This window comes from Oncorhynchus nerka, linkage group LG9b, assembly GCF_034236695.1.
Source record: "Oncorhynchus nerka isolate Pitt River linkage group LG9b, Oner_Uvic_2.0, whole genome shotgun sequence".
Lineage (NCBI taxonomy): Eukaryota > Metazoa > Chordata > Actinopteri > Salmoniformes > Salmonidae > Oncorhynchus > Oncorhynchus nerka.
In genome coordinates this window covers 11,424,687-11,451,839 of record NC_088424.1, presented here as the reverse complement: position 1 = coordinate 11,451,839, position 27,153 = coordinate 11,424,687, and the positions used below count along the sequence as shown (strand labels likewise).

Below are 27,153 nucleotides of genomic sequence, written 5' to 3'. Positions count from 1 at the left end.
GGTAAATGTCAGTTGGCTTTTCATAGCCGATCATTAAGCGTATCTCTATCGCTCCTGCTGTCTCTAGAGAGTTGAAAACAGCAGGTCTGGGACAGCTGGCACGTCCGTTGAACAGGTCAGAGTTCCATAGCCGCAGCTAGAACAGTTGAAACTGGAGCAGCAGCATGGCCAGGTGGACTGGGGACAGCAAGGAGTCATCAGGCCAGGTAGTCCTAAGTCATGGTCCTAGGGCTCAGGTCTGGTGACTACGATGTCAGTGAAGAGCAGCAGGCAATTGCAGCAGAATGGCAAGCGTCACCTCTGGTGGAAACCTGGCACCATCCCTACGGTGAAGCGTGGTGGTGGCAGCATCATGCTGTGGGGATGTTTTTCAGAGGCAGGGACTGGGAGACTAGTCAGGATCGAGGCAAAGCTGAATGGAGCAAAGTACAGAGATCCTTGATTGAAACCTGCTCCAGAGCGCTCAGGACCTCAGACTGGGGCAAAGGTTCACCTTCCAACAGGACAACGACCATAAGCACACAGCCAAGACGATGCAGAATTGGCTTTGGGACAAGTCTCTGAATGTCCTTGAGTGGCCCAGCCAGAGCTGAAATTGAACCCGATCAAACATCTCTGGAGAGACCTGAAAATAGCTGTGCAGCAACACTCCCCATCCAACCGGACAGAGCTTGAGAGGATCTGCAGAGAGGAATGGGTGAAACTCCCCGATTACAGATGTGCCAAGCTTATAGCATCATACCCAAGGAGACTCGAGGCTGTAATTGCTGCCAAAAGGTGCTTAAACAAAGTACTGAGTAAAAGGTCTGAATACTTATGGTAATGTGGTATTTCAATTTTTTATGTTTAATACATTTGCAAACATTTCTAAAAACCTGTTTTCACTTTTTCATAATGGGGCATTGTGTGTAGATTGACGAGGAAATGTTTTTATTTAATCCATCTTCGAATAAGGCTGTAACCTAACAAAATGTTTTGCTTCCTGAATGCACAGCAAAAGTATTGGGACAGTGAATTTGTTTGTTGTTGTATGAAGTTAAAGTACAGACTGTCAGCTTTAATTTTAGGATATGTTCATCCATATCAGGTGAACTGTGTAGAAATTACTGCACTTTTTGTACATAGTAGTTCCCCCCTCCCCCTTTTAGGTGACCAAAAATATTAGTTAGGAAATCCACGTGTGTGTATTAAAGTAATCAAAAGTTGTGTATTTGGTCCCATATTCCTAGCATGTAATGCTTACATCAAGCTTGTGACTCTTTTAACTTTTTCTTTTGGTGGTGTTTCAGATTATTTTGTGCCCAATCAAAATGGTAAATAATGTATTGAGGCACTTTTATTGCAAAAAAGAATAGAAGAATAGTGTTTCTAAACACTTCTGTATTAGTGTCGATGCTACCATGATTACGGATAATCCTGAATTAATCGTGAATAATGACGAATGAGAAAGTTACAGAGGCATAAATATGCTAACCTGTTATTGTAATGGTGAGAGGTTAGCATGTCTTGGGGGTATGATATTTGTCCGCCTGGATTGTGAAATATTTTCCCATTATTCTTTTCAGAATTACTTAACTAGCTGGCGTGGTGCATCATTGCCCATGAAAGGAAGTTAGATTAGCATTTTAGCCAGGTAGTCTATGACAACAAAAACAAAAAGTGTACTGTATGAAGGAGTCAACATGAAAGAGAGGAGGATGGCATTGGCGTTTCTCTACAAGTAAGGTGAGTCAACATGAAAGAGAGGAGGATGGCATTGGCGTTTCTCTACAAGTAAGGTGAGTCAACATGAAAGAGAGGAGGATGGCATTGGCGTTTCTCTACAAGTAAGGTGAGTCAACATGAAAGAGAGGAGGATGGCATTGGCATTTCTCTACAAGTAAGGTGAGTAAACATGAAAGAGAGGAGGATGGCATTGGCGTTTCTCTACAAGTAAGGTGAGTCAACATGAAAGAGAGGAGGATGGCATTGGCGTTTCTCTACAAGTAAGGTGAGTCAACATGAAAGAGAGGAGGATGGCATTGGCGTTTCTCTACAAGTAAGGTGAGTCAACATGAAAGAGAGGAGGATGGCATTGGCGTTTCTCTACAAGTAAGGTGAGTCAACATGTTTTTTGTACTTGCATAAAAATACCTACGCACACACAAAATCAGAACCATGGACAGCCAAATCATATTTAGCTTATGTTGATTGGACTAAATTGTTTTTGGTATAATTTAGTTGTCACTGTATTAGACTAAGCATATTTGATTTGATGATCTTGAAAAGTTGAAGGTGAAATGGTTCTGGAATAGTGGAGGCAGCTCCTGTTTTCTTTCCGACTTGTCGTAACTTTCCGTTGTTCTAAATCAATAGTTGTTTAGTAGTCTGAAAAATTATCTTGCTTGACCATGCTGTAGGTCATGTATACTCAGCTGGCCCTTCCCTGACGCTCTACAACAAAGCTTTCTAAGTGTCCAACAAGCTTTCTCTGCCCTTAATCTTGTTCTGGACACCTCCAAAACAAAAGTCATGTGGTTTGGTAAGAAGAATACCCTCTCTTCAGCGGTGTGATTACTACCTTTGAGGGTTTAGATCTTGAGGTCGTCACCTCATACAAGTACTTGGGAGCATGACTAGACGGGACACTGTCCTTCTCTCAGCACATATTAAAGCTGCAGGCTAAATCTAGACTTGGTTTCCTCTGTCGTAATCGCTCCTCTTTCACCCCAGCTGTCAAACTAAACCTGAATCAGATGACCACCCTACCCATGCTAGATTATGGAGACGTAATGTATAGATCGGAAGGTAAAGGGTGCTCTCGAGTGGCTAGATGTTTTTTACCATTCGGCCATCAGATTTTCCACCAATAATGCTCCTTATAGGACACATTACTGCACTCTATACTACTCTGTAAACTGGTCATCTCTGTATACCTGTCGCAAGACCCACTGGTTGATGCTTATTTATAAAACCCTCTTAGGCCTCACTCCCCCCTTATCGAAGATACCTACTGCAGCCCTCATCCTTCACATACAACACCCATTCTGCCAGTCACATTCTGTTAAAGGTCCCAAAAGCACCCACATCCCTGGGTCACTCTTTTCAGTTAGCTGCAGCTAGCGACTGGAACAAGCCGCAAAAAAATACACTCAAACTGGACAGTTTTATCTCAGTCTCTTCATTCAAAGACTCAATCATGGACACTTACTGACAGTTGTGGTCGCTTCGCATGATGTATTGTTGTCTTTACCTTCTTGCCTTTGTGCTGTTGTCTTTAGAATAATGTTTGTACTGTGTTGCTGCCATGTTGTTGTCATGTGGTGTCGCGACCATACTGTGTTGCTGCCATGTTGTTGTCACGTGGTGTCGCGACCATACTGTGTTGCTGCCATGTTGTTGTCGTCAAGTGGTGTCGCGACCATACTGTGTTGCTGCCATGTTGTTGTCACGTGGTGTCGCGACCATACTGTGTTGCTGCCATGTTGTTGTCATGTGGTGTCGTGACCATACTGTGTTGCTGCCATGTTGTTGTCACGTGGTGTCGCGACAATACTGTGTTGCTGCAATGTTGTTGTCACGTGGTGTCGCGACCATACTGTGTGACTTACCTTAAGTAAAGGTTAAATCAATTTTTTTTAAGTAACTATTTGTTACATTCAATATGCTTTGTGGACTTCATCGGACAGTGGATATTTAGAACAGTGAACCATAGCTATAGTTAGGCATCTGTTTACATTCAGAGAATAATAGAGCACAAAAGAGGAAGTGGGCCAGTGTGGGTACGTCTTTTCTCTCTGTTTACGTTCACAGAGGACATGGCACGCACGTGCACACATCTGGTGTGGTTAGAGATAGCAGGAGTGTACCAATCCTACATCATGTTGTTGATTTAGCTTTATTAAACTGATACAGTGCCTTCAGAAAGTGTTCACACCCCTTGACTTTTTTCACGTTTTGTTGTGTAACAGCCTGCATTTAAAATGGATTAAACTTAGATTTTTGTCACTGGCCTACATACAATGTCCCATAATGTAAAAGTGGGAATTATGCTTTTAGAAATGTTTACAAATTAATAAAAAAGAAAAAGCTGAAATGTCAACCCCTATGTTATGGCAAGCCTAAATAAGTTCAGCAGTAAAAATGTTCTTAACAAGTCACATAATAACTTGCATGGACTAACTGTGTGTGCAATAATAGTGTTTAACATGATCCCACACATACAATTATCTAGAAGTTCCCTCAGTCAAACAGTGAATTCCAATGCCATGCGAAGAAGGGCACCTCTTGGTGGATGGGTTAAAAAAAAAAAAAAAAGCAGACATTGAATATCCCTTTGAGCATGTGAGCATGGTGAAGTTATTAATTACACACCCGGTCACTACAAAGATACAGGCGTCCTTCCTAACTCAGTTGCCAGAGATGAAGGAAACCGCTCAGGGATTTCACCATGAGACCAATGGTGCCTTTAAACAGTTACAGAGTTTAATGGTTGTGATAGGCGAAAACTGAGGATGGATCAACAACATTGTAGTCACTCCACAATACTGACGTAATTGACAGAGTGAAAAGGAAGCCTGTACAGAAATAAAATATTCCAAAACATGCATCCTGTTTGCAACAAGGCACTAAAGTAATAATGCAAAAAATGTGGCAAAGCTATGAGCTTTTTTTCCTGAATACTAAGTGGCAATTCTAGTACAACACAGTAATGAGCACCACTCTCCATATTTTTAAGCATAGTGGTGGCTGCATCATGTTATTGGTATGCTTGTAATCGTTAAGGACTGGGGAGATTTTCAGGATAAAAAATAAATGGAAAAGAGCTAAGCGTAGGTCAAATCCTAGAGGAAAACCTGGTTCAGTCTGCTTTCCACCAGACACTGGGAGGTTGATTCACCTTTCAGCAGGACAATAACCTAAATCACAAGGCTAAATATACACTGGAGTTACTTGCCAAGAATACATTGAATGTTCCTGAGTTATAATTGACTTAAATCTGCTTGAAAATCTATGGCAAAGACCTGAGAATGTTTGGAAAGCACTTTGAGACTTACCAAGAAAGACTCACAGCTGTAATCGCATCCAAAGGTGATTCTAACATGTAATGACTCAGGAGTGTGAATACTTACAGTGGGGCAAAAAAGTATTTAGTCAGCCACCAATTGTGCAAGTTCTCCCACTTAAAAAGATGAGAGGCCTGTAATTTTCATCATAGGTACACTTCAACTATGACAGACAAAATGAGGGGAAAAAATCCAGAAAATCACATTCAAAGGAATGCAATGTACTCAATGCCCACCTCAGAAACCAATGTCACAAAATGTTATTTCGACCTAGTACCCACGCAGTTGCACACAGAAAGTGAAGAACGAGAGGAAAAACTGTGGCCAACGCTAGTAGCCTAAAATAAGAAGTGGTTAGCACCTAGCAGCATGTAGGGCAATGTGCCGCTTGCAGGCTCTACACGTGTCTTTAGAATTATATTGGCAGCTCTAAGCCTACGGAGGACATACAGTAGCTGCCTAGATTTCACAAGCCATAGCCCAATTTGTTTAATTCCTCACTTTTTCAATAGTTAGTTTAGCTTTCCTAATGCTTCCGTGCAGTACTCAAACATATTTTGAAGTTTGTAATTTTGGTAGCACTACTAAAACTTAAGTGTTCTTATTACTATAACTTAATACAAATGTAAGTATATACTGAAAATCATGTACCTGTAAACCCAATAATTACCTACAATACGCTACGTTAGCTAATTGTTTTGCTAAAACATCCAGTACAGCTACAGGTTCTCAACTGATACTTCATAAATAAATATGCATGATTTGATTCAGTGCAACAACAAAAAAGATCTAAACCTCATAAATGGAAACCCCACATACAAACAGGGTTGTCGTGGCAACAGTCAGTCCTGCATAGCGTGACAAAGTTTCACAGCAGTTGCGGGTGGGGTTGGTTGTGACGTTCTCTCTCTCTCAACCTGTTTACCAGTGGCTGTACTGTCTAGAACATTGTGTGGTGTACTTTCTCTGGGGCCTTGCATGCCAAGAGCAGACCACAAAAGCTACGATATTTGAGGAACAGGGTAGAGATGACAGAGAGAAGCACACCCTAACGTTCTTACATGCTCCTCCCCTATCCTTTTCTACTCACAAACAACAATTATGCAACTCAAATTTCAAATCGAAACACAGTAACTTGAGCAGGGCACTGACACTCACTCACACATCCACATATGAAATGATGAGTTTTAAAAAATGTATTGAAAATAAGAACATCTGCAAAACCTTATAATGTAACAGCATTAACACATAAGCAAACATAAATGAACAGAGGGCCAGATCTAAGATGCAATGTTTATTGGGTAGTCTAAAAATTGGGCATAAATTGACAGAGAAGCTAGAGGGTAAGTTGACTCACTTTAGTAACTGAATATCCACCTGTCTAGAGGTGGAATCCTCTAGATTCAGATTCACTGTGTTCTAAGTGGAAGGATTAATAAGTAGGGTTTAATGAGTACATTTAGCACAAGAAGGGAAATTATAGGGAAGCACTGCTCTAGAACACTGTCTTTTACAGCCAGGTCACCCGTGACACAAGTCAGTAGTCGATGTCCATCCATGTTTGAGGACGTCGGGAGATGACATGTAACCTGTTACCTTTAAGTAGGTTTCGGTTTTGCTATGGCGTTGTGGACAGTGATGGCGGTTGGGTGTAAGCATTTGCCTCTGATTCCAAAGGTTGCAAGTTCAAAAACAACTTTCTATCGCTGTCCCAAACCTCCAGCCTTACCTTAACCATTTGGAGTTAATGCCTACTCTTAAAAATGTGGATTAATGCCTGAACTTAATCCTAACCTTAAAAATTAAGAGTTAATGCCTAAACTTGACCTTAAATAATTCTAAATGTGATGTTTGAGAAACATGGATGAACATCTAATTCTGACATGAGACTGAGAGCTGGTAGGTCTTTGAGCTGCATGTGTATTCACTTCACATTATATACATGCATATCTATGCATTTATTTTATATTAACTAATAGCCTGACATGATAACATGCAGAAGGATTGTATATGTTTAATGGTGTCAAAATTGCATAACATGTTATGACACATTGAAGTCAAGATACCATATCAAAATGACTGACTGACGTGATATCTTTAACTTGAAAACCCCTTCCTCCTACTCGAGAAAGAGAGATATGAAAGGAAAATGGGGTGTGGGGATAAAGAAAGATCACAGAAGAGATAGCAAGGAGATATCCCTAAAAGGAAGAAACCTTGAGAGGAGCCAGACTCAAAAGGGGAGGCCTAGCCTCCTCTGGCTGTACCAGGTTGAAGTTAGTTCTTCAGTTCACAATGTACATTTGTCAATGAGATATTTGTTAAAACAGACAAAATAGCTATCAAATCGCTCAGAGAAAATATGACTAGAAAGTCCAGACAGTTTTCCAAATCAGCGAGGCAACCATTCTCCTACCCTGATGCTCCCTCTACGTGTGGAAACCTGCCCAGGCTAGATACAAAGGCACAAGGTAAGGGGGAGTCCCAGCCTGCAGGATGGAAATGTGAAGGTGAGTGAGGGCTATGTCTACCCTACACACCCCAGGACTCCTGCCCCCTACAGGTGAAAACAGGTCAGTTCATGTGGCCCCGGCACTACTGACCATCCGTCAGGTGGTGGTCTGACTGGGCCATCTCCCCAGTATGAAAATATGAGCGTTATATGAGCGTTAACAGCTTCCTTACAGTCTTTTTAAATTACATTATCTTATATTTGACTACATGAGTACACATGCGTTCACCTTACACCACAGTCGTGTAAAGCCTATAGGCGTTAGCTGAGCTGGCTGACATAGACTTGGATTGCACTGATAAACCAGCTTTAATACTGTATGTAGTGCTTATACCTACTTGAGATCGTCTCCTTCCAGCAGGTTGTTGGTTGAGACCTCCACGTCCAGAGCCAGCTTAACGTCCAGAAGCTCATGGTAGTCCAGGATCTGGTTGTGGAGGTCAGTTTTGGACACCTCAATGGCCAACATCAAGCTGGAGATCTGAGCATGGTACCCTGCCACACCCATGTTGAACTAGGACTGAGCTTCCGCAAAGTTCTGCTCCGGGGACATGTTCTGGAGAGTAGGGGAGAGAGAGAGCAGAGGAATGGAGGAGTGTGAGGGTGTGGATTCAGGACAGAGTAGGTTAGGAGGATAAAGGAGTGAGAAAGATTAAGGGAGACAGGGAAAAGGAGAGGAAAAGAGGGTAATGAAAGGGGACAGGAATTGAAAGAGGAGGGAGAAGAAAGAAGAACAGGAAAGCAATGGAAAGAAGGGAGGGGAGGGAGATTATGAACACTACACCACAATATTTAGCTATATTAATCTGAAGAAACTGTGAATACAGCTTGCAAGTAACAACGTCACCGAATCATTAACTAATTGCTCGCACCTGTGTGTGCTTGCCAACTGCAGGAAGACTCTGGAAATCTCGTTTCAGAGCTGAGAGAGCAGGCAAGGGGGTGTGGGGGAGCTGGTTCTCTGATGGACATGGGGTTTCGTAGCCCTCGCAATTAACCGGTTTGCACTCACAAATGGTGGGAGGTTGTCATTCGCTGCAGTGTAGGGTGGCTGCTGACGAAGGGAGGTATTGAGGTGGAATTTGGGGAACCAGGTAAGATAGTCGGGGTTTTAGGAGTGATGGCCCTCTCCCCTGCGTTAGTAAGTTGCTGCGATTTGCAGCGCACCCTTCTATTCAATGTATTGAATCAGGCTAAACCCGAGGTTACGGCATTTCTCTACCCTATTGTTGTTTTCTGCATTCAGTGATTAACCTGAATCCTAGTGTAGCCTATCTGTTGATCCTGTTTAGTCCATTTGTAGATAATTCAGTGCCCCATGGATGCACTGCCTACAGCTTGCCATGCTGGCCGGCTCAATTGGGATGCACATATTCAGACCTCATCAGCTGGAGTAGTGAAGTGTTTTTAAATGTGACATTTTAAATGTTCAATGTAATGTCTGTGTCCCATTTGGTTGCTAACCTTTTTAAAATACAGCGTAGGTTGTGAGGGGCAAGCAGAATGCTGACTGCAGACTTTGTAGCTTAGTGGGTTGGACTCACGTGTGTCTTTTGACCATGTGTATTTGGTTCCTGTTTGCGTGACTGCACTGCAAATCAGGGCTTAGCCCTATCTTAGTATAACCTTTTGATGTCCAGGTCGCAGTGTAACCGCATGTTCTCACTATTGTATGCAGTGTCACCTAGTGTGTAATTATGCCCATAGCCTGTGTGCCTTATACCACAGTTTGTTTATTCTTATAGGCCTGTTCAGGTTGAGTTGCATAGACTTCGTAGGGAGCCTATCTCATGTACTCCATGCTGTCCTATGAATTTGTGTCTAATAAAGATCCTTGTTTGCTATATCTGTAGTAAGTTTGTGTGTCGAAGCCTCTGACGCCAGACCATACTGTTAAAACAAAAGTGTCGGCAGCGCTATGCTACTCTGCTTAATCCAGTATTTGTCCCTCTCAGGGGCAGTGTTAATTTTGTAAACTAAAATAGTGATTAACATATTCATCAAACACTTATTCTTTAGTGGCAATTGACGAGATGACCCAGGTTGACAAACGAGATGTGACTTCTGACTACTAAGTGGACTGGACAATAGTTTTTGGAGAGATTGATCTTTTCAGTGTTACTGCAATCTGCGGGGGGGAAAGTATTGCTGTAAATAAGCCATGGCTACTCCAAGTGGTAAAAGCCCCTGGCTAAGAAAAGGGGTGATGTCTGGAGCACTTTAATTATGGTGTAGACCGGATGCACTTTAATTATGGTGTAGACCGGATGCACTTTAATTATGGTGTAGACCAGATGCACTTTAATTATGGTGTAGACCGGATGCACTTTAATTATGGTGTAGACCGGATGCACTTTAATTATGGTGTAGACCGGATGCACTTTAATTATGGTGTAGACCGGATGCACTTCAATGCAACATTTCAATGGGAGATTATTCATTACATGGTCGCCTCACTCAAGTTTCCCCCAAAACGTTTGGGATGGCTAAAACCATGACTTGGTCAAACAGTAAAGGGCATTATCCTCATGATTCCTGTCAGGAAAGTGTCTGCCCAGCACCGGGGCCTGCTGCTGTGATGAGCAAGCCACTTCATGTGCTCTCCAGCAGAGAGAAAAGGCTTATGATTGTATAACATTTCAAAATCCAATAGGAAATACATCGCTTTGGAAGCAACTGTTCTCAGATTTCTGTGGGTATGCTTTTCATTTGTCAACTCTTAATATTGAACTCAATAGGAACTATTTTACAGCCAAGATATTTGATATGGCTTTCAGATACGAAGTGCCAAAATGCACAATTGTGCATCAGCCATTGCGAGTCCGCAAAGTTTTAACTTTTTTAAAACATTTACTGTTATAATAATACATGACTGCTAGTAGTGAGTATTTTAGTGTAAGTGATCTAGCTGTTTTGTGTTTTCACTTCCTCGTGGTGAATAAGCCCCAAAATAAATTTGCCTGTTATTAGTGCACAAAGATGTAGGCAAATTCATTGATTGAACAAAACATTTAAAAATAAAATACCTTATTCTCAATCCACAATTCCTGACAATCACTGGATTAGGTTGCACATCAAAATATATTGAATCATGTATTCCTGCTTGGACATGTTAGATGAAACAACTGATTTCTTGACTAGCCCATCCATCTCAGTACTCTAAAGCACTGTGAATTGCTAAGGTGAATTTTTTTTTTTTAAATACACTGCTCAAAAAAATAAAGGGAACACTAAAATAACACATACTAGATCTGAATGAATTAAATATTCTTATTAAATACTTTTTTCTTTACATAGTTGAATGTGCTGACAACAAAATCACACAAATTATCAATGGAAATCAAATTTATCAACCCATGGAGGTCTGGATTTGGAGTCACACTCAAAATGAAAGTGGAAAACCACACTACAGGCTGATTCAACTTTGATGTAATGTCCTTAAAACAAGTCCAAATGAGGCTCAGTAGTGTGTTTGTTTCCTCCATGTGCCTGTATGACCTCCCTACAACGCCTGGGCATGCTCCTGATGAGGTGGCGGATGGTCTCCTGAGGGATCTCCTCCCAGACCTGGACTAAAGCATCCGCCAACTCCTGGACAGTCTGTGGCGTTGGTGGATGGAGTGAGACATGATGTCCCAGATGTGCTCAATTGGATTCAGGTCTGGGGAACAGGCGGGCCAGTCCATAGCATCAATGCCTTCCTCTTGCAGGAACTGCTGACACACTCCAGCCACATGAGGTCTAGCATTGTCTTGCATTAGGAGGAACCCAGGGCCAACCGCACCAGCATATGGTCTCACAAGGGGTCTGAGGATCTCATCCCAGTACCTAATGGCAGTCAGGCTACCTCTGGCGAGCACATGGAGGGCTGGCGGCCCCCCAAAGAAATGCCACCCCACACCATGACTGACCCACCGCCAAACCTGTCATGCTGGAGGATGTTGCAGGTAGCAGAACGTTCTCCACGGCGTCTCCAGACTGTCACGTCTGTCACATGTGCTCAGTGTGAACCTGCTTTCATCTGTGAAGAGCACAGGGCGCCAGTGGCGAATTTGCCAATCTTGGTGTTCTCTGGCAAATGAAAAACGTCCTGCACGGTGTTGGGCTGTAACACAACCGACACCTGTGGACGTCGGGCCCTCATACCACCCTCATGGAGTCTGTTTCTGACCGTTTGAGCAGACACATGCACATTTGTGGCCTGCTGGAGGTCATTTTGCAGGGCTCTGGCAGTGCTCCTCCTTGCACAAAGGCGGAGGTAGCGGTCCTGCTGCTGGGTTGTTGCCCTCCTACGGCCTCCTCCATGTCTCCTGATGTACTGGCCTGTCTCCTGGTAGCGCCTCCATGCTCTGGACACTACGCTGACAGACACAGCAAACCTTCTTACCACAGCTCGCATTGATGGTCCATCCTGGATGAGCTGCACTACCTGAGCCACTTGTGTGGGTTGTAGACTCTGTCTCATGCTACCACTAGAGTGAAAGCACCGACAGCATTCAAAAGTGACCAAAACATCAGCCAGGAAGCATAGGAACTGAGAAGTGGTCTGTGGTCCCCACCTGCAGAACCACTCCTTTATTGGGGATGTCTTGCTAATTGCCTATAATTTCCACCTGTTGTCTATTCCATTTGCACAACAGAATGTGAAATTTACTGTCAATCAGTGTTGCTTCCTAAGTGGACAGTTTGATTTCACAGAAGTGTGATTGACTTGGATTTACATTGTGTTGTTTAAGTGTTCCCTTTATTTTTTTGAGCAGTGTATATTGCGTGAAGCTGCAGAAAACAAATGGTGCGACAATCATGGGCTGTTGTCACTGAAAGTTGGTGACACTGGGGAAACTGTTAGTCTGGAGCCCTGTCAAGGTGTGTTTTTTTTATGTCTGTTGCAGAGTAATGTGTTCCTCTGCCAATTTAGCTGTGGGGAAGAAAATCATGCGATAGGATGTTACACATAAATTTTTTAGGACCAGGTATAACAGATACGCTGGGAGTTGAGAAGCAGGGGCAGTTGGTGGGTTTAATGCATTGAACGATACAAAACAAGCGTAGTGTCTCGACATGAAACACAACCAATACTGCCTGGGGAATGAACCTGAGGGGGTGACAGATATAGGGGAGGTAATCAGTGAAGAGATGGAGTCCAGGTGAGTCTCATAATGAGGCGCAGGTGCGCGTATTGATGGTGCCAGGTGTGCGTAATGATAGTTGTCAGAGCCAGTGATTAGTAAACTGGCGACGTCAAGCGCCGGGGAGCAGGAGTAGACGTGATGTAAGGCTATGTATGTTTGCACATGGAAGTCAGAGATTCATATTTACTATAGGTTTATAAGTAAACCAAAATGTGATATGACTAAAGGGAATTTAGTTGACTAAAATGGCCCACTTTTTGTCCTTTTGACAAGAACTAAACAATTTGTATTCAATTGACAAATGTGACTTTGTTATATTTTAGTCAAAATAGACAGAATAGACTAAATCTAAAAAAGAGTGCCAAAATGAACACTTTTCTCGGTTGGTCTGCAAGCTTTATTACAGTAACTATTTGTATTATCAACTTGGTTGGTGTTGTAATGTCTTGGACGAGCAAAGATCTTGACAGCAAAAATCATCTGTTTCATGAAGGAACAATTTTTTTTTCAACAGGAAATAACATTGACTGCAACTGAATTGGTGCCCGTTTCCTCTTTGAAAGTCTGCTTAGTACGTTCACAGCTGTGCAATCTGTGGCTTTAGGGACTTTCATACAGATAACCAAATACAAATTCAACCACTTCCTTTGTCTTTGCATACTCCTTCCTGACGTGATTTATCGTAAAGTCTGATAGGGATCTGCTGGGTTTCGGTTCGATTATGAAAAATGTATCACTTTTCTTCAGTTTCAAATACATTTTTCACATTAAATGCATTATGAAATAATTACATTAAAATGATTTGACCTTTTTAATGGAAATTCAATAGCCAAAAATAGTGAGCATTCAATTGCCAAAATGTTGGAAATATTTGATTGTCTCTGTCCAGTCCACATCGGGTAGACATCAATAGGAAATGACTATGAAATATATTTCAGGTGTGCATATTACTTAGTTGCTGTTTGATTACTTTATTTTTCATTCCTTCAACTCATTATCTCATCTCTGCTCAGGCAGTAGCAGACAGACAACATTATCTGTGCTCTCCATACTGTACTGTCTTTAGTCATCCTATTTAGCAAGGCTAGCCTGCTGCAGAGCAGTCTGACAATTTTACTAGTTCTTCAAAGTAGATGAGGCACACTTTCTCACAAACTGTCTCTATCCCTCTCCGTCACCGTTGTGTAATTTCCTCTCTCATGCGGTCTGTGTGTATCTAACCTAACGTAGCAGGGTCAAAGTGCATCCATCTCTGTCTGAGCCAGAAAAAAACAGGGTATTAGATTATGATCATTGTAGTTAATTACTACATTTCTGCGCTGAACTAGGTTGAATATTTGCTTAATGAAAACTACAATATCCTTCAGCCCAGCGTACCACATAGTTCTTGACATGATTTCTCTCATCAAAGATTTTATTTCGCTCTAGAGAAATTGCACATTGGGCTCAAAAAAACAGAACTGAATGGAATTCATGTAATTCAACCGATGTCAGCCAATTAGTTTAGTAAACCCCCAAAAAATGAAATCTTGGTTAATCGCTCAGCACTACAGTGTACTGAAGAAAGTACATTTTTGTAAACAGTTGCTTTAGCTAGGAAACCGTGTGAAAAATGTTTTTGCTTTGTTGGTAGAGGCACAGTTTGCACAATGTGCAATGTCTTGCTAAGTTGTTTTTACTGTTGTTTTATCTTCTTCTGGAATTGACCATGTGATCTTACTCTGGTAGGGATTCTCCATGTGGTAACAGTTCTACTGTGTCACTGTGTGGTGTTAGTGGCAGTTGTAGTCCACGATAGACTTTAAATCAAAATGTTAGGTGTCCCCTCCCACCCCCAAATCTCCCATGACTTTAATGTATAGAGATTACACCAGAGGTAGCCAATAATACATTATAGACAGACCTCTACATTAATCCAAATCTCCCATGACTTTAATGTATAGAGATTACACCAGAGGTAGCCAATAATACATTATAGACAGGCCTCTACATTAAACATGCATTGATGTCAGAGACGTGTGTGAAAAAATGTAATGACAACTTCCTAACATGGATGCCGTATGCAGATCTCAAGTTGTGATCTTGGCCCATTGTACATTTTTTGTGTGAGTTGAAGTAGCTAGATGGAGGGTCAACTCACTGAAGTGACCAGGCATTGGAACTCTAGACTGAGCGCCTGCAGCTCCTTCCAGGCCCCTGAGATTTCCATCTTGGCCTCTGAGACAGCCTCTGAACTCTTGGCAGTAGCTGTCTGTATCTATTCTGTCTGCAAGAGGAGAGAGACGCTCCTTGTTAAAACAGTGTGTGACATGTATTGAAAATGAACTTGATAGTACTCTAGATTTCAAATATTTTCTGAAAGTGAAATTAGTTATAAGAAACGGACACTCACTTGACTTTGAATTCGTGGGCATTCCGCGAATGTTGTCCAGCTCGATCTCCAGTTTGATGGTGTCCAAGGTGAGCGTCTCCAGGGCACTGCGATACTCGCCAAGCTGAGCCTCGTACTCCGCTCTGGTGGTGCTTCACTAGCTAATCAATCATACTTCAAAGATTGCTCCGGTGGCAAATAGTATTGCCCTCATATATTGGAAGGTTGAATCCCACCTCATCAGTTAGCCTACATGTGCTCTTTGATACAAACATTCTCTGGATAGCATACATGCTGCCATTACTGGTAAATGTTTTCATTATACGTGACCTGCTTTGTCCTTGCTATTCTCAAATGTGTTGATGGTTAATCCACTTATTTTGTATCTAACAAAGTTCAGAGTCCCCAAATGCTGATTCAAAAATCTCCCTATTGGTGTGAGCCTGCCAGCAGTCAATTTCAGGACACCCTCTTCATTAGAGAAGTGAAACATTCTGTATTTTCTCCATCTTGATGAGACACATGACCTGCTCCTCTGCTGAACTCAATCTCTTGAACCAAGATCACCCGCTGTCCAATTATTGTTTGTGCATGTGGCAAAATGTGTTTTTCCTAAACCTGTATACATATTATGAGCTGAGTTGTATGTCTTTTGTTAGTAGTTAATGATAGATTGCTATCGTGAGCATTTCTCTATCAGGATTCGCTTGCATTTGGTTAGCATTGAGTTTGTCATGCTGCTCGGCTAGCTATTTTCCTATTCATGTAAATTGCTCATGTTGATGGTATTCATGTTGTTTAATCATTATTCAGCTCTGTACTGTTATTTGAGCACATTTATATTTATTTTACCAGACAACCTGTAGTGGTTACTAACTCATGGTCCTTTGATCCCCTACATACAGTATCATTCCGTTTTGTCAGGCAGTATACTCCGTCAGTGGTTCACAGCCCACCCAGCAAGTCAATTGGCTCTGTGGAAGTTACCAGAACATTGATTAGGTCGCGGCAAATGTTCTCATAACACAAAACTGTCCAGTTATGCTGATGATTATAGAATGCTTTATTAAACATTAGCCTAATGTTGCAAGAACATTCCCAGAACACATTTAGTCTGTTCTTTCAAGGTCCCCAGAATCTTTCATTATGTTGTGGGAACAGTCTGGTGGGAACATTATGGGTGCATCACAAAAGATATGTTCCCAAAACACAAACTGTCCAGTCATGCTGATGATTATAGAATGTTTGTATAAAACATTTGCCTGATGTTGCGAAAACATACTGTACATGGAACACATTTAATCTGTTATTTTAAACGTTCCCAGAATGTTGCATTAGGTTGTGGTAAAGTCTGATGCAAAAATTTTTTGGGACATCACAAAATAAATGTTCTTAAAAAATAGACTTTCCAGTTGTGCAGATTATTCTACAATGTTTATTTTATGATGCAAAAAACATTCACCTGATGTTGCAAGAATGTTCCTCAAACACATTTCGTCTGTTCTTTTATTAAAAGTTCCCAGAATGTTTCTTTAGGTTGTCAGAGACCTGGCAGTTTAGTGCCTGGACAAAAAGCTCTCCCTCAATGTGAACAAGACAAAGGAGCTGATCGTGGACTATAGGAAAAGGAGGGCCAAGGAGGGCCGAACAGACCCCCATTAACATCTACATGGCTGAAGTGGAGCGGGTTGAGAGTTTCAAGTTCCTTGGTGTCCACATCACCAACAAACTATCATGGTCCAAACACATCAAGAATGTTGTGAGGGCACGACAACAACGTTTCCCCCTCAGGAGACTGAAAAGATTTGTCATGGGTCCCCAGCTGCACCATCGAGAGCATCCTGACCGGTTGCATCACCGCCTGGTACTGGCAACTGCTCAGCATCTGACCATTAGGCGCTACAGGGCAAAATGAGGATGCGTACATCGCTGGGGCCAATCTTCCTGACATCCAGGATCTATATACTAGGCAGTGTCAGAGGAAGGCCCAAAAAATTGTCAGACATAGTCACCCAAGTCATAGTATGTTCTCTCTGCTACCGTATGGCAAGCGGTACCAGAGAGCCAAGTCTAGGACCAAAAGGCTCCTTAATAACAGCTTCTACCACCAAGCCATAAGAAAGTTGAACAATTAATCAAATGGCCACCCGGACTCGCTGCATAGTCACTTTACAAATTAACTCCACTAACCTGTACCCCCGCACATCGACTCGGTACCGATACACCCTGTATATAGCCAAGTTGTGTCATTTTCTTGTTTATTTTTTATTTATTTTTTTCACTTCAGTTTATAAAGAATACATTTTTAAAACTTTATTTATTGAATTGCATTGTTTGTTAAGGGCTTGTAAGTAAGCATTTCACGGTAAGGTCTACTACACCCGTTGTATTCAGAGCATGTGACAAATGAAATTTGATTTCATATGACTAGGTTCCCGAAAGACTAAAACTGTAAAACTGTCCAGTTCAGTTGTGCATTTAAATAATGTTCGTATCAGGGTACATGAATCATTCCTTTGATGTTGTGGGTACATTACAAGAGATAGGTTCCCAAAGCTCAAAATATGCTCAGTTGTGATGACATTCATGTAATGTTATAAGAATGTTGACAGAACCTTTCATTAAGTTATGCGAGTTGTCTGGGATGTTGCAAGAATATTATTGTGATATTCATTTAGGTTGCACAGGACATTACCACAATGTTGCACAATGTTTCACAATTTCAAATAAGTCCGTTTTTATGACGTTCATAGCATAGTTGTTTTCGGTTTAACATAATATTCCATTGATGTTCACGCAATATATAGTGAACAAAATATAAATTCAACAGTTAAAGATTTTACTGAGTTACAGTTCATATAAGGAAATCGGTCAATTGAAATAAATTCATGAGTGCCTAATCTATGGATTTCACAACTGGGAATACAGCCTTAAAACAATGTAGGGGCATGGATCATAAAAGCAGGGAGTAGCTGGTGTGACCACCATTTTCCTCATGCAGTGCGACACATCTCCTTCGCATAGAGTTGATCAGGCTGTTGATTGTGGTCAGTGGGATGTTGACCCACTCCCCTTCAATGGTTGTGCGAAGTTGCTGGATATTGGAGGGAGCTATGACATGCTGTCATACACATCGATCCAGAGCATCCCAAACTTTGTCAATGGGTAACATGTCTGGTGCATTATCATGCTGAAACAATGGGCCTCAGGATATTGTCACTGTATCTCTGTGCATTCAAATTGCTATCGATAAAATGCAATTGTGTTCGTTGTCCAAAACGTAAGCCTGCCCATACTATAACCCCACCGCCACCATTGGGCACTCTGTTCACAAAGTTGACATCAGAAAACCGCTTGCCCACACAACGCCTTACACGTGGTCTGCAGTTGTGTGGCCAGTTGGGGCGTACTGCCAAATTCTCTAAGGCTTATGGTAGAGAAATTAATATTACATTCTCTGGCAACAGCTCTGGTGGACATTCCTGCAATCAGCATGCAAATTGCACACTCCCTCAACTTGAGACATCTGTGGCATTGTGTTGTGTGACACAACTGCACATTTTAGAGGGGCCTTTTATTGTCCCACAATAAAGTTTTTTCTTTTAATTTTATTTTCACCTTTATTTAACCAGGTAGGCTGGTTGAAAACAAGTTCTCATTTACAACTGCGACCTGGCCAAGATAAAGCAAAGTATAGCGACACAAACAACAACACAGAGTTACACATGGAATAAACAAACATACAGTCAATAATACAATAGAAAAAGTCTACATACAGTGTGTGAAAATGAGGTAGGATAAGGGAGGTAAGGCAATAAATAGGCCATAGTGGCAAAATAATTACAATGTAGCAAATAAACACTGGAGTGATAGATCTGCAGAAGATGAGTATGCAAGCAGAGATACTGGGGTGCAAAGGAGCAAAATAAATAACATTATGGGGATGAGGTAGTTGGATGGGCTATTTACAGATGGGCTATGTACAGGTACTGTGATCTGTGAGCTGCTCTGACAGCTGGTGCTTAAAGATAGTGAGGGAGATTTGAGTCTCCATCTTCAGGGATTTTTTTTGCAGTTTGTTCAAGTCATTGGCAGCAGAGAACTGGAAGGAAAGGCGGACGAATGAGGAATTGACTTTAGGGGTGACCAGTGAAATATACCTGCTGGAGAGCGTGCTACGAGTGAGTGCTGCTATGGTGACCAGTGAGCTGAGATAAGGCGGGCTTTACCTAGCAAAGACTTATAGATGACCTGGAGCCAGTGGGTTTGGTAACGAATATGAAGCAAGGGCCAGCCAACGAGAGTGTACAGGTCGCAGTGGTGGGTAGTATATAGGGCTTTGGTGACAAAACGGATGGAACTGTGATAGACTGCATCCAATTTGCTGAGTAGAGTGTTAGAGACTATTTTGTAAATGACATCGCCAAAGTCAAGGATCGGAAGGATGGTCAGTTGTACGAAGGTATGGCAACATGAGAGAAGGATGCTTTGTTGTGAAATAGGAAGCCGATTCTAGATTTAATTTTGGATTGGAGATGCTTAATGTGAGTCTTGAAGGAGAGTTTACAGTCTAACCAGACACCTAGGTATTTGTTGTTGTCCACCTATTCTAAGTCAGAACCGTCCAGAGTAGTGCTGCTGGACGGGCGGGCAGGTGTGGGCAGCGATTGGTTGAAGAGCATGCATTTAATTTTACTTGATTTGAAGAGCTGATGGAGGCCACGGAAGGAGAGTTGTATGGCATTGAAGCTCGTCTGGAGGTTGGTTAACACAGTGTCCAAAGATGGGCCAGGAGTATACAGAATGGTATTGTCTGCGTAGAGGTGGATCAGAGAATCACCAGCAGCAAGAGCGACATCATTAATGTATACAGAGAAGATTCGGCCCGAGGATTGAACCCTGTGGCACCCCCAGAGACTGCCAGAGGTACGGACAACAGGCCCTCCGATTTGACACACTGAACTCTATCTGACAAGTAGTTGGTGAACCAGGCGAGGCAGTCAATTGAGAAACAAAGGCTATTGAGTCTGTCGATAAGAATGCGGTGATTGACAGAGTCGAAAGCCTTGGGCAGGTCGATGAATTCAGCTGCACAGTATTGTCTCTTATCGATGGCGGTTATGATATCGTTTAGGACCTTGAGCGTGGCTGAGGTGCACCCATGGCCAGCTTGGAAACCAGATTGCATAGCGGAGAAGGTACGGTGGGATTCGAAATGATTGGTGATGTTTGTTAACTTGGCTTTCGACGACCTTAGAAAGGCCGGGTAGAATAGATATAGGTCTGTAGCAGTTTGGTTCTAGAGTGTCTCCCCCTTTTGAAGAGGGGGATGACCGCGACAGCTTTCCAATCTTTGGGGATCTCAGACGATACGAAAGAGAGGTTGAACAAGCTAGTAATAGGGGTTGTAACAATTTTGGCAGATAATTTTAGAAAGAGAGGGTCCAGATTGTCTAGCCTGGCTGATTTGTAGGGGTCCAGATTTTGCAGCTCTTTTAGAACATCATCTATCTGGATTTGGGTGAAGGAGAAATAGGGGAGGCTTGGGCAAGTTGCTGTGGGGGGCGCTATATCTGTTCATGGTTCTAAATGTTTTTGAATGGGGCATGCTTATTTAAGATGGTGAGGAAAGCACTTTTAAAGAATAACCAGGCATCCTCTACTGATGGAATGAGGTCAATATCCTTCCAGGATACCCGGGCCAGGTTGATTAGAAAGGCCTGCTCGCTGAAGTGTTTTATAGATGTTTTGACAGAGATGAGGGGTGGTTGTTTGACCGCAGACCCATTACGGACGCAGGCAATGAGGCAGTGATAGCTGAAATCCTGGTTGAAGACAGCAGAGGTGTATTTGGAGGGCAGGTTGGTTAAGATGATATCTATGAGGGTGCCCGTATTTACGGATTTGGTGTTGTACCTGGTAGGTTCATTGATAATTTGTGTGAGATTGAGGGCATCAAGCTGAGATTGTAGGATGTAGTGTTAAGTGTGTAGTGTTAAGCATGTCCCAGTTTAGGTCACCTAACAGCATGAGCTCTGAAGATAGATGGGGGGCAACCAATTCACATATGGTGTCCAGGGCACAGCTGGGGGCAGAAGGTGGTCTATAGCAAGCGGCAACGGTGAGAGACTTGTTTCTGAAAAGGTGGATTTTTAAAAGTAGATGCTCAAATTGTTTGGGCACAGACCTGGATAGTAAGACAGAACTCTGCAGGCTATCTCTGCAGTAGATTGCAACTATGCCCCCTTGGGCAGTTCTATTTTGTCTGAAAATGTTATAGTTAAGGATGGAAATATCAGGGTTTTGGTGGTCTTCATAAGCCAGGATTCAGACACTGCTAGGACATCCAGGTTAGCAGAGTGTGCTAAAGCAGTGAATAAAACAAACTTAGGGAGGAGGCTTCTAATGTTAACATGCATGAAACCAAGGCCTTTACGGTTACAGAAGTCAACAAATGAGAGCGCCTGGGGAATGGAGTGGAGCTAGGCACTGCAGGGCCTGGATTAACCTCTACATCACCTGAGGAACAGAGGAGGAGTAGGATAAGGGTACGGCTAAAGGCTATAAGAACTGGTCGTCTAGTACGTTCGGAACAGAGAGTAAAAGGAGCAGGTTTCTGAGCACGGTAGAATAGATTCAAGGCATAATGTACAGACAAATGTATGGTAGGATGTGAATACAGTGGATGTCAACCTATGCATTGAGGGATGGTGAGAAAGATATTGTCTCTAGGCACATCATTTAAACCAGGTGAGGTCACCGCATGTGTGGGAGGTGGAACTAAAGGGTTATCTAAGGCATATTGAGCAGGGCTAGAGGCTCTACAGTGAAAAAAGGCAATAATTACTAACCAAAACAGCAATGGACAAGGCATATTGACATTAGGGAGAGGCATGCGTAGCCGAGTGATCATAGGGGTCCAGTGATTAGCTCGGTGGGCCGGAGACACAGCGATTCAGACAGCTAGCGGGCCGGGTCTAGCAGAAGGGCCTTAGAGGGACGTCGCGACGGAATAAGTCTGTCATCCTCGTGCTGTTACGTTTGTAGACCAGTCGTCATGGATCAGCAGAGCTCCGTGTGGTAAAAGGGTCCAGGCCAATTGGCAAAATAGGTATAGTGGCCAAAGAATTTGTCCGATGGGCCTCTTCAGCTAACAGTCCAAAATGCTCTAGACAGCCAGCTAGCCACAGCTACCAGGTTAGCAGATGGGCATTCAGGGGACGTCACGATGGAGGAGCCAGTTGAAAAAAACCCTCGAGTGAATTACGTCGGTAGTCCAGTCGTGATGGGTCAGCGGGCCTCCTTGTCGGCAGTAAAAGGGGTCCAGGCCAATTGGCAAAATAGGTATTGTAGCACAAGGAGTGGCTGATGGACCTCTTTGGCTAGCCGGGAGATGGGCCTAGCAAAGGCTACCTCCAGGCTAATTGGTTCTTGCTTTGGGACAGAGACGTTAGCCAGGAGTGGCCACTCGGATAGCAGCTAGCTAGCTGTGATGATCCAGGTGAAAAGGTACAGAGCTTGCGGTAGGAATCCGGAGATATGGTGAAAAATAAGTCAGATTTGCTCTGGTTTGAGTCGCTCTGTGCAGACTGGCGAGAGTTTTCCAGGCTAAAGGTAGCTGATGACCGCTAGCAGTGGCTAGCTGACTACTAGCTAGTAGCTGGCTAGCTTCTGTTGGGGGTTCCGGTTCAAAAGTAAAGAAAATAGCAGAACCGTACCACATTGGGTGAGGCGAATTTCAAGAGAGTATGTTGAGGTTAAGAAAAATACAAAAAAATATATATGCAAAGAAAAAAGGCAAAAAGATATATACACGGGATACGACAAGACAAGGACAAAAGACTTCTGACTGCTATGCCATCTTGGAATTCACAAGGTGCACCTGTGTAATTATCATGCCGTTTCATCAGCTTCTTGATATGCCACACCTAGACAGTAGACGGATTATCTTGGCAAAGGAAAAGTGCTCAAAAACAGGGATCTAAACTCATTTGTGAACAGGTTTTTTGAAAAAAAAGCTTTTTGTGGATATGGACATTTTCTGGAAACTTTTCTTTCAGCTCATGAAACATGGGACCAACACTTTACAGGTTGTGTTCATATTTTTGTTTAATGTACAGTTGAAGTCAGAAGTTTACATACAATTTAGCCAAATACATTTAAGCTCAGTTTTTCACAAATCCTGACATTTAATCCTAGTAATCCTTTATTTTAAGAATGTGAAATGTCAGAATAATATTAGATAGAATTATTTATTTCAGGTTTTATTTCTTTCATCAAATTCCCGGTGGGTCAGAAGTTTACATGCACTCAATTAGTATTTGGTAGCATTGCCTTTAAATCATTTAACTTTGGTCAAATGTTTCGGGTAGTCTTCCACAAGATTCTCACAGCAAGTTGGGTGAATTTTGGCCCATTCTTCCTGACAGCTGGTGTAACTGAGTCAGGTTTATAGGCCTCCTTGCTCGCACACGCTTTTTCAGTTCTGCCAACACATTTTCTATAGGATTGAGGTCAGGGCTTTGTGATGGCCACTCCAATACCTTGACTTTGCTGTCCTTAAGCCATTTTGCCACAACTTTATGAGCTTGGGGTCATTGTCCATTTGGAAGACTCATTTGCGACCAAGCTTTAACTTCCTGACTGATGTCTTGAGATGTTGCTTCTAAAGCCATGACATCATTTTCTGGAATTTTCCGAGCTGTTTAATTAAAGGGTCAGTCAATTTAGTGTATGTAAACTTCTGACCCACTGTAATTGTGATATAGTGTATTATAAGTGAAATAATCTGTAAACAATTGCTGGAAAAATTACTTGTGTCATGCACACAGTGATGTCCTAACCGACTTGCCAAAACTATAATTTGTTAACAAGAAATTTGTTGACTGGTTGAAAAACAAGTTTTAATGACTCCAACCTAAGTGTATGTAAACTTGTTTTAAATTAAAAAATGATGGTAAATGAGTTATTGTTTACAGAACTTATTTTGGTATTGGTATTTTATTAGGATCCCCATTAGCTGTTGCAAAAGCAGCAGCTACTATTCCTGAGGTCCACACAAAACACAGACATTAATAGACAAGAACAGCTCAGCCTACATATCAATACAAACTAGCTCAAATAGGGGAGAGGTGTTGTGCCGTGAGGTGTTTAAAAAAAATAATAATTTAACCAGGTATGCTGTTCATTTGAGCAATATGAGATGGAACGGAGTTCCATGAAATAATGTCTCTCTTTAATATGGTACACTTTCTTGAATTTGTTCTGGATTTGGGGACTGTGAAAAGACCCCTGGTGGCATGTCTGCTGCGGTAAGTGTGTGTGTCAGAGTTACATGTAAGTTGACTATGCAAACAATTTTGGGGATTTTTTTGGCTCTGTCATAACCTCACATGGTCTCTCCTATCATTGCTATGCAGACGACACACAATTAATCTTCTCCTTTCCCCCTTCTGATGACCAGGTGGCGAATCGCATCTCTGCATGTCTGGCAGACATATCAGTGTGGATGACGGATCACCACCTCAAGCTGAACCTCGGCAAGACGGAGCTGCTCTTCCTCCCGGGGAAGGACTGCCCGTTCCATGATCTCGCCATCACGGTTGACAACTCCATTGTGTCCTCCTCCCAGAGCGCTAAGAACCTTGGCGTGATCCTGGACAACACCCTGTCGTTCTCAACTAACATCAAGGCGGTGGCCCGTTCTTGTAGGTTCATGCTCTACAACATCCGCAGAGTACGACCCTGCCTCACACAGGAAGCAGCGCAGGTCCTAATCCAGGCACTTGTCATCTCCCGTCTGGATTACTGCAACTCGCTGTTGGCTGGGCTCCCTGCCTGTGCCATTAAACCCCTACAACTCATCCAGAACGCCGCAGCCCGTCTGGTGTTCAACCTTCCCAAGTTCTCTCACGTCACCCCGCTCCTCCGCTCTCTCCACTGGCTTCCAGTTGAAGCTCGCATCCGCTACAAGACCATGGTGCTTGCCTACGGAGCTGTGAGGGGAACGGCACCTCAGTACCTCCAGGCTCTGATCAGGCCCTACACCCAAACAAGGGCACTGCGTTCATCCACCTCTGGCCTGCTCGCCTCCCTACCACTGAGGAAGTACAGTTCCCGCGCAGCCCAGTCAAAACTGTTCGCTGCTCTGGCCCCCCAATGGTGGAACAAACTCCCTCACGACGCCAGGACAGCGGAGTCAATCACCACCTTCCGGAGACACCTGAAACCCCACCTCTTTCAGGAATACCTAGGATAGGATAAAGTAATCCTTCTCACCCCCCTTAAAAGATTTAGATGCACTATTGTAAAGTGGCTGTTCCACTGGATGTCTTAAGGTGAACGCACCAATTTGTAAGTCGCTCTGGATAAGAGCGTCTGCTAAATGACTTAAATGTAAATGTAAATGTAAATTTTCAACACATTGTTTCTTATGAAAAGAAGAAGGGATGCAGTCAGTCTCTTCTCAAACCTTAACCAAGAGAGACTGCATGCATAGTATTTATGTCAGCCCTCTGATTGCAAGACATGCCAGCTGCAGCTTAACTAGGTCTTTCCTTGCAGCACTCGACCACACGACTGGACAATAATCAAGATAAAACAAAACTATAGCCTGCATGACTTGCTTTTAGGAGTGTAGTGTCAAAAAAGCAGAGCATCTCTTTATTACGGACAGACCTCTCCCCATCTTTACAACCATTGAATCTATATGTTTTGACCATGAAAGTTTACAATCTAAGGTAACACCAAGTAATTTAGTCTCCTCAACTTGTTCAACAGCCACACCATTCATTACCAGATTCAGCTGAGGTCCAGAACTTAGGGAATGATTTGTACCAAATACAATGCTCTTAGTTTTAGAGATGCTCAGGGTCAGTTTATTACTGGCCACCAATTCCAACACGGACTGGTTTCAGGGACTTGATTAGCTATGGTTGCCAATGCATATATGGTTGAATAATCAGCATACATGGACACACATGCTTTGCTTAATGCCAGTGGCAGGTCACTGGTAAAAATAGAAAAGAGTAGATGGCCTTGAGAGCTGCCCTGCGGTACACCACACTTTCCATGTTTGACGTTAGAGAAGCTTCCATTAAAGAAAACCGTTTCAGTTCTATTAGATAGATAGTTCTGAATCCACGATAAGAGGTTGAAAAGCCATAAAACATTGGTTTTTTCAACAACAGGTTATGGTCAGTAATATCAAAGGATGCACTGAAATCTAACAGTACAGCTCCCATAATCTTCTTATTGTCAATTTCTTTCAACCAGTCATCAGTCATTTGTGCCCTTCTCTATAAGTATGCTGAAAGTCTGTTGTTAATTTGTTTACAGAGAAGTAGCATTGAATTTGGTCCCCCCAAAAATTCCAGCAGTTTGCTAAGAGCTGGCAGAAAGCTGATAGGTCTGCTGTTAGAACCAGTAACTTCCCACTCTTGGGTAGTGAAATGACTTTGGCTTCCCTCCAGGCCTGAGGACAAAGACTTTCCTCTAGGCTCAGATTAAAGATAATACAGATAGGAGTGGCTATAGAGTCAGCTACTATCCTCAGTAGCTTTCCATCGAAGTTGTCAATAAGAGAAGGTTTGTCATTATTTGTTCACCTCTCCCACACTAACTTTACCAAATTCAAACTTGCAATGCTTTTCTTTCATTATTTGTTTTTTTAATGCATGAATACAATGGCTCATTGTTCGTTGTTGGCATGTCCTACCTATGTTTGCCCACTTTGCCAATGAAGTCATCATTAAAATAATTGGCAACATCAAATGGTTGTGATGAATAAACCATCTGATTTGATGAATGATGGAGTTGAATTTGTTTTTCTGTCCATAATTTAATTTAAAGCACTCAAGTTTTTTCCCCATCACTCTTCGTATCATTGATCTTGTCTTCATAATAGTGACTTCTTTTTTGTTGTTGAGTTTAGTCATATAATTTCTCAATTTGCAGTAAGTCAGCCAATCAGATGTGCAGCTAGAATTATTAGACACTCTTTTTGCCCAATCTCTTTCAAACATACAGTTCTTCAATTACTCATCAATCCATGGAGCCTTAACAGTTCTAACAGTCAGTGTCTTAACAGGTGTA

The 27,153-nt window shown here is 42.4% G+C and overlaps 1 long non-coding RNA gene across 1 annotated transcript; it reads right to left on the bottom strand.

Annotated features, from left to right (window-relative positions):
- Positions 1 to 30: 30 nt before the first annotated feature.
- LOC115114252 (uncharacterized) lies at positions 31 to 24,908 on the bottom strand. The gene is made up of 3 exons (XR_003861213.2): positions 15,082 to 24,908; positions 14,830 to 14,955; positions 31 to 8,113 (listed from the first exon to the last, which is right to left on the bottom strand). It is a non-coding gene; the product is annotated as an uncharacterized LOC115114252 (long non-coding RNA).
- Between the last annotated feature and the right edge of the window lie 2,245 nt (positions 24,909 to 27,153).